The following is a 12,713-nucleotide window of genomic DNA, read 5'->3' on the forward strand; positions in this document are numbered from 1 at the left end:
CAACTCAATTCTTAGACTATTTAAATGAAATCTTATCCTAGTGGATTTTTGAAGATTTGAGGCATTCAATAAAACTTTAAAAATAAAAAATAAAAAAATAAAAATAAAAATTGAATGCCTTAGACAATGATCCAACTGTAATTGTTGAACACTTAAACATGCTAGTTCACCTTTATTTTTATTTTATTTATTTATTTCTTTTTTTAAAGAAAAACACCTAATTAGAGTGTATTGTGATTTTTTTTTATTGATACGCACTTTTAAAAAAGTAATATAATATACAAATTATGATATTTGTGATGTTAATTATTAGGAAAATGCTTCAGGGCCCGAAATGTCTGGCTCGAATGTGGCTCGAAATTTTCTTTTTTTTTTTTTTTTTTCTGCCATTTTCGACCTGCAGAGAGGGAGAAAGAGAGAGAGGGAGAAAGAGAGAGGAGAGGAGAGAGGGAAAGAGAGGGAGAGAAGAGAGAAGAGAGAAGAGGGAATGGAGGCACACACACAGAGAGGCCCGTGCATTCCGGCCGATCGGCCGATCGTCGCAGCTCGGGCGATCGTCGCAGCCCGGCGGATCGTCGCAGCCCGGCGGATCGTCGCAGCTCGTCCGGCTGCCTCCGCCCGGCCGCCGTCGCCTCCCCTCTGCCTTCTTCTCTTCTTCTTTCTTCTTCTCTTCTTCTTTCTTTCTTCTTCTTCTGTCTTCGTCTTCCTCTGCTTCTGATTTCTGATCCAAAACAGACAAAAAAAAAAAAAAAAAATTACAACGCCAAAACGACGTCGTTTCGTAGATTCGAGGCATTCGGGGCAACCTTTTTCGGGCTCCCAATCACTACTCTAATTATTATAAGTATCATAATTATATCTTTTTTAGTTATAATTAAATAATAATAAGTCATAACCAAATATAATATAATATAATATATAAATAAATATTTTTTTCGATCTTAATCAAAATAAATCATAACCAACATTACAATGGATTGTTTTGGAAAGTATGTTAAAAGTTGATTTTTTATCGTTTTATGACTTTTGAAAAAATGAATAAAAAAAAAGAGAAGCGGTAGGACCTAAAAAAAAAAAAGAAGCCAAAATTGCCAAAATGAGCTAATGAGTCATAACTAACATCTTAATTAATCATAATCAAGTTATAATAAAAAATCACAAATGTTATATTTAGGCATATGGTACACACCCCATTTTAAAGTGTGTTATAAAATTTGAGATTGGATTATTTGAAGTTGGCCATCCAATTTGAGAAAGCATTTGAGTTTAGGGAGTTCATTTTATGGCCGAACTCGATAATTTAAACCGTTTACTTTTTAGAACTACAGATATGATTTAAATATATAGTTATTGATATCTAACAATATTAATTTTTTTATATGAATATTTTACTCAATGAATTTTAAAAATTGAACAATTTAAATTATCGAGATTGACTTCAAAATGGATCTACTAATTTCAAATACTCTCTCAAATAAAAATGATCAATTCAAGAGAATTCAAACCCATAAATTTTTTAGGATAAATTACAAATACATCTCCTTAGATTTGTTTAAAATACAGATAGCCTTCTGTGATTTAGAAAATTACAAATATCCCATTGTCAGAATTTTTATTTAATAGAATTAAGTAAAAGAATAAAATTTATAATTATTCTTTTATACAATAATAAAATTACTTAAATTATTAATTGAAACATATTTTAAAATCATTAAAAACTGTTAATTAATTTGATAATTTATTAATAAAAAAAATAATTTCTTATGAAATTAAAAACCTCAGAAGTAGAATGTAATTTTTAAAATCATAAAGAATGATTTATATTTGAATCAAAACTCAAAAGATGTATCTATAATTTATTATTTTTTTAATAAAATAGATTATAGTACGATATTTAAAGATTATCTAATAATTTTGTCTCTTTCAGAGGTGACGCAAGATCTTGCCTGGTCCACAAAAGCATCATCATCAATCAAGACTAGTGAGGATCCTCTCCTTGCAGTTTCCGTGCTTGCGCTCGTCCTTGTAGGACTTCGGATCTACTTTTAGCCCCAATTTTGATAATCCGAACCGTTCATATTTTATGATTTATTCAGTATATCATACCTGTAAAAAATCAAGTTGATCGGATATCAGAAAACATATGTTCGGAAAACTGTTTATTAAATTCTTTAAAAAATAGTGTTTAGTTCAATTTTTCAAACACATACTTTCTGATATCCGATCAACTTGATTTTTTACAGGTATGATATACTGAATAAATTATAAAATATAAACGGTTCGGATTATCAAAATTGGGCCTAAAAGTATACCCGAAGGCCTGCAAGGACGAACGCAAGCACAAGCTTGCAAGGAGAGGCTCCTGACTCGTCTCACAACCACACTGGAATATGTGTACAAACGAAAGGCTCCTATGAAATGTTTGAAACATTTCTGTGTGATTATTCGTTATTTGAAATAATTTAAATACGTTTGTTTTTATATTTTTTATAAAATTGAGTAATAATATGATCTAAATAAATGTACATATTTAAATAAATAAATAAATGTACATATTTAAATAAATATACTTATTTAGAGGATATTAAACAAATTCTAAATTAAACAAATGGTTTGTACACGTAACGCCGAATTATTTTTTGTTCTCTACATCGAATCAAATATATTCTTTTAAAAGTATATCCAATCATTCATTAGATATTTCATTAATTTTGAATAAAAATTTGATTTGATACGATGCCCTCTAACCCTTTCATCAAATCTGGTCGGTCGATCATTCGGCCGATTGTCTATCAAGAGTAAATTTTCATCAAATTCATTCCAAAACTAATTATTCGGGAGGATATCCGCGAGAATGTCTGAGTGGACGTTCGATCCAATAGTTATCTACAAATTTGATATAAGGATAAACGCTCCATTCATTTGATGAAAAAAGTACCGCTTTCTTCATTTAATACCAAACTGGTGAAACTATTAGAGCACGGTTTTCATTAGTTTTTCATCAAATTTAAATTTGATGAAAGATCTAATGAATGATTGGAGATAGTCTAACAGATGCAGTGTTCAAAACTTATTTCAATACACAAATGACGAGAAATTACTGGTTGCTCTTTAAGTATATATTGTTCCACACCATTCGGGACAAATGTTCCATTATCTTCTAAAAAGAGACAAAAAGATGGTAAGTCTCATTGATTCAACTAATAACAACTAAGTTGTAGCACCACATTAATTTGCCCTAGGAGCAAACAATAATTTTCCCACAAATGACACTCTTTTGAGTTGGTTTGGGAAGTTAGCTATTTTAGTTGGCTTTTGAATTTTTAATTATTTTAACTTAGTTAAAAAAAGTTACGTTTGAAAAGATAATTAGCTTTTCTTAATTTTTTTTATAGTTCATTTTATGATTGTCAGAAAAAAAAAAAAAAAGTGAAATGATTATAATTTAGATGTAATATTTTTTCTTATCATCTATTTTAGTCTATTTTGTCTTTATTGTCTATTTTAGCCCAAAACCTTATTCCCAAACAGGGAACATCTCTATCACATTAGGTTATTTTGGTTTTGGAAAAATTATATAAAAAAAAAAGATTAAAAAAAAATCAAAATTTGATTTTTGTAATAAAATAAATTTTTAATTTTATTAATTTAAATCTTAATCTTTTGATTTGTATTCAATCTAAACCACAGTCTATTTTTATCAAGTAAAACTGACAAAAAAAAAGATATTTTAGTCATTAAACTCAATATAGATATACATAAAATGTCTAAAATACCTTTTTTGTTTAGCGTATTGACTAAAATACTTTTTTTTTTATTAGTTTTACTTAATAAAAATAGATAGATAAATTTTTTTTAAAATAAATTAAAAGATCAGAATTTAAATTAATAAAATTAAAAATTCAGACTTTATTTTGCTACAATAGTTATACCTTATATATATATATATATTTGTAATTTTCTCTTTTATTTTTAGCTAAAATAGTGAGTAAACCATTAAATTTTAATTTCATTAAATTAGATTTTGTGATTTGACGCAGCAAACGGTATCTAGTGATTTTAGCTAATTAAATATTAAAAAAAATATTACTTTTATTGTTTGGAAGTTAGTTGTGTTGAACTTACAAAAAATAATTCTAAGTTAAAATAAAAAGTTAATATTTAAATGCTATAGAAAAAAAATAGATAGTTTGTTGAAGAGTGTGTTAAAAACAGTGTACAATTAAAATAAAAAATAAATAAAATATAACATAAATCTAATTTATTTTAATGGAGATGCTGTTAGGTTGAGTCTTGAAGAGCTAGAAAACGTGATTATAGGGCAGGTTTTCTTTCTTTTTTTTTTTTTTTTTTTTTTTTTTTTTTTTTTTTAAAGGTGCAATTTAGAATGGTGAAATTCACAAAGGATATGGCTTCTGTCCAGGCCGGGATTAGACTGGACCGTGTTGTTGGGCCTGTGGGGGCCCATCATGGGTCCCATTTTGATAATTTGAACCGTTCAATATGTAGAAATCGTCGAGTACTATATGCCTGTAAAAAATCGCATTGGTCGGATATCGATAGCTATGTGATCAAAATAGTTTTTTGTCAACCGTTAATTTGTTCACCGTCCAATTTTTTTAATACGAAACTGATTTGATCATATAACTATCGATATCCGATCAACGTAATTTTTTATAGACATATAGTACTCGACGAGTTCTACACATTAAACGGTTCAGATTATCAAAACGGGACCCGTGGTGGGCCCCACAGGCCCAATAGCACGGTCAAGTCCGATCCCGGACTGGACAGAAGCCATACCCATTGACAAATGTCTAAGGAAAAAAAAAAGTGATTAATATCCAAAGTTGAAATGTTATTTTTGGCTAGCAAATGTAGAATTACGTCATATTTTATAAAAAAAGAAAAAAAAAGGGGACAAGTTGGACAAGTTGAAATTGAAATTTTTTGAAAAATTGCAACTAATTTGACAATGGTAATACAGACTACTAATTTAGGAGTACTAATGCCAGCTCTAATGAGCTGGCAGTGCAAGAAAAAATAAAACATAGGCCAAACTATCGTATCAAGGTAGGACCCACATCAATATCACCTCATTAATACAGATTTAAAACTGCTACTTTAGTGATCCCAAACTTTATTCTTTTTATCCCAATGACCTCTGAAAGCAAGAACCATATTCTCAAACAACATGAGCTTCAAAAGTTGTGAATAATTTTCGAGTTATGCCTAGTATTGGTGAAAACAAGATGTATAATAATTTTTTAGCAAGTGATATAGTCACATGTCCTTTTTTATTTTTATTTATTTATTTATTTTTTATTCATTTATTTATTTATTTATTTTTGTGATTCAAGATTTGAGACATTTCATCTATTAGAACTACAACTCCTTTTGGTTTTTGGTCAATCAATTAAAAAAATATATATTTATATGAAGGTAAACAATCAATTATGTAAGAAAGTCTACCGTCATATATCAAAAATCTAATACTAGAAGAATTTGTTTGTAGATGGGCCTACAGTAAACAAATAACTATATATATTATATAATGTCAATTAGACTCATTAAATTGTAATTTATACAGAAATATGATTAAATCATGCACACATATTTCGGTCATGTTATAAATACTAAAGTGAGTATGGACTAAAACATATTCAAAAACCAAATATCAGCCCATTTTTTCAATTTATTCAAATATGAAATTAAAAAATATATAATTAAGGTCCACTCCAAACCTTAGCATCAATCTCATACGTTTCTGTAAAAGAAAACAGGAGTACTTCTAGAATGGAAGATAAGAACCACTAAAGAGTCAACTCTTTGAATTACTTCGGTCAATAATATTCATATGTGATTATTATTTGGAAAAACTACAATAAAATAAAAATCTTTAAATTTGAACATTATAGCAAAACAAATTACAAATTTTTTATTTTATCAATTTAAACTTTAATATTTTGGTTTGTTTTTAATTTAAAGTATTTAATTTATTTTCAATTTGAACGTTAACTTTTTCACTTTTGACTAAAATATAAGGTGAAAGGTAGCACGTTTTGGATAATTTTTTTGACTTTTTTATTAAACAAAACATGCAAAAAAATAGAGATAAAAGAGAATATTTTATTTTTTATCTATTTATTTGTATGATTCTTTGCTTTTTAGTGACTTCTTGAGTTTTTTTGTCAATTTTATTAAATGAAAAAATCTGACAATGAGATATTTATTAATTCTAAAATTACAAAGGACAATATGTATTTTGAACAAATTTCAAAAAATACATATTTAATTTACTTTTATTTTTAAGAAAAAATTACCATTCAGTGTACTTTTAAAAAAATCATTACAAATTCATTAAAAAGATTTATGACTTTATTTATTAGTATTAATAAAATTTGTTACTTATAATTAATTTTTTTAAGATACGCTATTGTGCAATTTCTTTTATTTTTAGTATGGATTAATCTTTGAGCTCTCGTCAAGGCTTTGTTTGAGATGTTTGGTTTTCACTAAAATTGTCTATAAAGAAAAAAATATATATAGAATAAATTACAAATACATTCCGTTAAATTTGCTTAAAATATATATTACTTCTTATGGTTTGAAAATTACAAATACTCCATTCTCATATTTTTTTTTATTTAATAGAATTAATTGAAAAAATAAAATTACTAACTACTCTTTTATTGAAAAATAAAATTACATGAATTATTATTTAATATATATTTTTGATATCATTAAAAAATGTTAATTGAGTACATGATTTGTCGATAAAAAAAATGTCATTTGTTATGAAATTCTAAACTTCAAGTGTGAGATGTGATTTCTAAAATTACAAGGAATAACTCGTATTTTAAGTAAATCTTAGGAAATATATTTGTAATTTATCCAAAAAATATAAAATAATTAGTAAGATAAAATGTCACATCTTCTAATTTTAGTTGGGGGAACTATATGCAAGTGGGAGTTGAGAAAAAAAATTATAAATACATGAAGGTACAAATGTATTTGTTGTAGGATACAAATAAAATACTATAAGAGTGAAAGTGTTACGTATACCCCTCTATATATTGATAATTTTATTTTATTTTTCTAATTTCTACCCGCATATAATTCTCTATTTTAATTTGGATGTACATTTTATAGGAAGCATGCTCATGTACAATGTTTTTGGGTAGTACATGTTACTACATGTTTGTCCACATAGTCTATTTTTGTGTCGGTAGGCAATTTGCACAAGGAAAAATGTTTTAGAATTTTAATTTGTGAGCTCTAATAGTTCTAATAAATATGTGAGGTTCATCTGATGTGATGTTTTGGTCTTGTGTAATTTTTTTTTATTTTTATTTTTCACCTCATTAGAGCTCAATTAGAGCTCTACTTTTAAAGGATGTATCATTGTTGTTTGCACAGATGGAAGGATATTTTGTAGTTATTAACATGTTTAATGATATTTAATGGAAGGGTAAATTACAGTGCCATCTTCTCAGGTTTAAAAGATTACATTTTTTTCTTGAAATTTATAATTTCATTATAAATTATTTCTTGAATTATTTATGTCATATTCTAAAATTTTTTAAATGACCATTTTATTCTTCTTTTTATAATTTTTTCTTCTTATCATCATAACTATATTTTATAATTTTTCATTATTAAATTCTACATGAATATATTTTTATTGAGTGATGATATACAAACATAAATTTTATATAAAATTTTTAAACACAATATATAACTTAATGGTGAGCTTTCATTTTAAAACAAAACACTCATAAACATTATTTATATTTATAACAACATCACTATCACAACATTTTTATGATATTTTTTGTATAAATTTTTATATGAGTAAAATTTTTCATTTTTATTTTCACTATCATTTTTCTTTTTCATCTATTCACCAACATTTATTATAGTATTACCAAATATCATCATTCACATTTATTACAGCATTATTGAATTTTTGCATTTTTTTATTTTTTGTATTTCGTGAATTTAAAAAAAAATCATAAAACATTATATTTCTTAATTATATCTAGATTAGGTGTACCTAAAAAATAAATAAATAATTGCTTAAAATATTAAAAAATTTAATAAAAATGAAAAAAATCCAAAAACAAAAAAATTTAATTTTTTCTATGAGTTAAACCATAGAAGATTAATGTTATTTTTCTTAAAATGACATGAACAAAATATTAATATTTTTTTATTATTTTATATGTATAAAAATTAAAAAATAAATATATTATTTTAATCTGACAAAGAAAAAATATAATTTTCAAAGGTGAAAAAAAAAATCTCTATTAAACAAAAACATCATAGGTGTCATTATAATTTACCCTTAATGGATTGAAATGACTTCTTTTGGATATCATATTGTGTGTGAACATATGGGTTTGGTTATGGTGTGCAACTTACACCTTACACCTTATACCTTACACTTACACCTTACACTTACACCTTTTGTAAAAAATTAAACCTTACACTTACACATTTTTTGAGGTTGCACACCATGTGCAACCCACTTCCACCTTACACCTTACACTTACACCTTACACTTACACTTTATACTTATACTTACACCTTACACTTACACTTTTTGTGTAAGTGGCACATGGTGTGCACTTGCACACTTAAGAAAACTCCTTTATTATTATATTGTTGTTTGAATATGGTGATATCTGGTTGTGGTGAATATGGTGTTGACCTTTTCAATATTAGGTTGTGTACACATGTTGATCATCAATATGGTTTTCTTTTGTTTAAAAAAAAAAAAAATTGTTTCCAAACCACCCCCTAAATCTTAGAAAATTAAAGCAGGGCTCAGAGAGGCAAATAAATATTTTTTTTTTGGTAAACTCAATTTTCTTCTAAATAATTATATAATAGGAAAACATTGGCTTCAAGTTTTCTACTGTAAGCTGGAAAACTTGGGTTGCTACCTTTTTTTTTTTTTAAAAAAAAAATTTCTTTTATTTTTAAGTATTAGAGGATCAAGGAATTAGACAAGAAAGATGAGGAAGGAACACAGGAATTAGACAACATATAAATAACATAAAATACAAATGCATTTCATTTGTTGCAATTTAATTCCCGTCACTTATTGTTAAAATTTTGAATTAAAAAAAAAATCTGTATAAGATTAGGGGGACTAAAGTGAAATTCAAAATTAACTAGAGAGATTATCGGTGTAATTAATTCGTTACATTAGTGACTTCTATAGTTTCTTTTAATTTTCATTTCGGTTTCTCTAGTTTTGCACGTGATATATATATATATATATATGATTTAAAATGTTAATAATTGAGTGACAGAAAGATTATATAGCAATAAAATTGGAGTAAATATCATTTTCTCCCCCAAACAATCACTCGTTTTTCACGTGCATCCCCATACTTCTATTTATTTCAATTTAGTACTTGAACTTTTCACACATTGATCAATTAGACCCATGTCGTCACATTCCGTCTACAATTGGATGGAATGTGATGAGCTATCCCCCTGAACTATCTTTTGGAGGGAATATAAGAGGGTTTCCTTACAAAATAAGTTGGTTTAGTAGACAGTTCAATTAGGGCTTCGTTGGGATCAAAATTGGTTTTAGGGTTTTCCAATTCCTTATTCAAAATTGAAATCAAAGTTCATCAGTGAATGAAGGGCATGAACTAACATTGAATCATGGGTTGGGTTCGAAGAGAGAAGGATGGCAAGCGAAGGAAGCAACCAATTGTTTATGGTATTTACTTTTAATATTTGTTTAATTTTGAAGCTAATGATTATGAAAAATCAATTTTTGATATACTACTATTTTGATTTGGCATTTTTTAGAATACGTCTTTGTCTGTTTGTCTTTGAAAATGATTTGTTTAATTGTAATTATTTTACTTGAATAGTGTAATACTTGATTAGTTTTAGTTTAATTAGTCCTTAAAAGAAACTCATTTTTTATGTAATGCTTATTAAAAATCAATTCAGTTTTATCATTTTTTAGAATACAATTTTTTTTTTAATGTATTCATACATGGATTTCTTCAATTGGAATTGTCTTATGGTAATAGTAGTTTAATAATATTTTTATTTATTTATTAGTATAATTAGTCCATAATAGAATATTTTTTCATTTAAAAATGCAGAGAAAGGATCTTGTTATTTCACAATCAAAATGCATCATGGGGGTTTGGTTAGTTATAATCCTCAGAAGGTTTATAGTGGTGGATTGATCAGTTATTTTGACTTTTGTAATTCTGATGAAATATCACTTGTGGAGTTGGATAAAATAGCCAAGGAAGTAGGCTGCACTGGATGTAATATCTATTACCATAAGCTTTAATTATTGTGCTGGGTTAGAGTTGATTAACACTGATGAAGATGTAATGAGGTTGGAGACATTTGTGGATGGAAACAGAGTAATAGAGGTCTATGTAGGTTGTTTAGGAATGGATGGTGTTATAGGGTCAAGTGCAAAAAGAAGTCAGAGAAAGGGAGTACTTGTAGATATAGGGAGCACCTGGAGCATCCACTTGATTATTTTTTATTTTATTTATTTATTTTTTATTTTTAGAAGAAGGAAACATCTACATGACTTTCTCATTATGGCTTTTTGTACATGTAATGATTTTTGTTAACTATGTGTGTGTGTTGATTTCTGACCACACTGCCAAACAGGTACTCAGCTGGAGAACACCGGCAGAATAGATTGCGTCCGAACGACCTGTTACAGAAAGATAAGACTCTGGCGGTGGTTCGTTCATCCGAGGGCACTTCGACGATCAAGTCAGTACTCAATTATCTCTCAAAGATAGCAAACAGTGCTTTAATTCATTAGCCAGAATACAAAAAGCGTACCTTAGACCCACGAGGGTGCCTTACTTTTATAGTTAGCACTGACCTGATCCCTATAGAAGCCTAGCTTTAATGGACTCTGGTTCAATGCTCATTTTGGACTCTCAGCCAAATAGAGATAAACTCCCTAAGAGCCTTATCTTTATCCAAACTGAGGTCCTCCCCCATTCTAGGACTCTTATAACTTATCCCTTCATTTTAGATTCCGGTATCTCCGCAGATAACCTCGGTCTAGCCGAGATCACCTCAGCGCTATGACCAGGACACGTGGCACCTCGGTTGGCACTTCGGTGCCACCTTGGTCACGTGTTATTTATTCAAAAAATATGTCCTCACAATTACCCCATAGGTTCTATTACCTCAGCATTCTGAGGTGATGGAACCTATATCATTTGACCATATAGCACATCGGCTAAGCTTGCTCTATCCTTCATTACTGAGGTCATCATTCGTCGGCTCCATATGACCAAGACTTTAGCGTGTTTTGTCAATGCCTTAAAACCAAGAGCCAAGTTTTTCAAGTTCCTTGACCGAGATCGTTCCCCTAGCTGAGGTCTTTGCTTCATTAAATCAAGAACTCCAAGAGTTTCTACACGCGTATGAGTTGTCACGCACAGTAACTCAATCGTTTTCGCCACGCATCTCTTCCCTATCAAACCGTACCTGACACGCGCCATCAGGTCACGTCGCTTCCACGTGCGTCGCCTGACAGGCACGTCGTCTTAGGCACATTCAATGAAACTTTGCCGCCTTTTCGTGTTTTAACAAAAACACTTCCCTGTCTCTTCGTCTTTTCACTTTACGTTTTCTGATTTCGCTCAAGTTTTCAAGTTTTTCTCTCTCTAAAAATCCCCAACCTCCATTGCTGCCTTCTTCGAGTTTCCTGCAACCACTCCGTTCACCTCCTCCGGTGAAGCATCCACCTTTCTGCTACATCTTTTGTCATTGCCTGACTTCAGCGTCCTTATATCGGCGTCATCTTCCTTGGTAAGCCACTGTTTTTCTATTTTTTTCAATTTTTGACTTCCTTCGAGCTCTATTACATTTGTACACTGCTATTGCGAATCTATTCACATTCTTGAATATATTTGCTTGTGTTTTGAATTCTATCACTTTGAGTACCAAACATGCTTTGTTTGGGATTTTTAGTTGTTCAATCTGCTTTTGATTTATGGCCTTTATGCACACATACGCATTGTTTCATGTGTTTCGATGTTTTTGATTGTTCATCACTATTCTTGATTTTCTGCTACCTTCTTGAGTCTGAATCATACTTTTTGCCCTGTTTTCTTGTTGCATTTTCCAGATTCCTGCCTTCAATTCTTGTTTCCATAGTCTTAGGCTTGGGATTTGTTCTAGAACCCCCATCTTTAGGAAAAATTGAAATGAATTCGCACGTCGTCTTGAAAAACCCTTGCCCCAGTTTCTGTCTTGAGTTTAGCCAAGGTCCTTTCAAACCTATTCCCAACTTTTTCACCTGAACTGTATACAATACCTCCAAAGCCGACATTATGGGAATGTTTAGGTGGAGAGTAGACACCCCTACTAAGCTAGAGTACTTCAGGCAGGAGTTTTCTATACCAGCCGATATTCAAATACGGTTGGCTAGAGAGAATGACTCCATTATGCCGGGGAAAGACTATATGCCCTTTCCCGTTGTCTCTATTATCGAGGGAAGAGTCAAATTCCCTCTTAACACCCTTTTCAGAGAGGTCCTCCATTTTTACAAATTGAATCCCATGCAACTAGCTGTAAACTCCTTTAGGATCATAAACGGAATCGCCGAGTTGGAGCGTCGGCAAAATGCTAGAATCGCCCTGTCCGATATTCAATACTACTACACGATCTGTGGCCTTAAAACCAAA

This window comes from Camellia sinensis, chromosome 15, assembly GCF_055761805.1.
Source record: "Camellia sinensis isolate YWXY chromosome 15, ASM5576180v1, whole genome shotgun sequence".
Classification (NCBI taxonomy): Eukaryota; Viridiplantae; Streptophyta; class Magnoliopsida; order Ericales; family Theaceae; genus Camellia; species Camellia sinensis.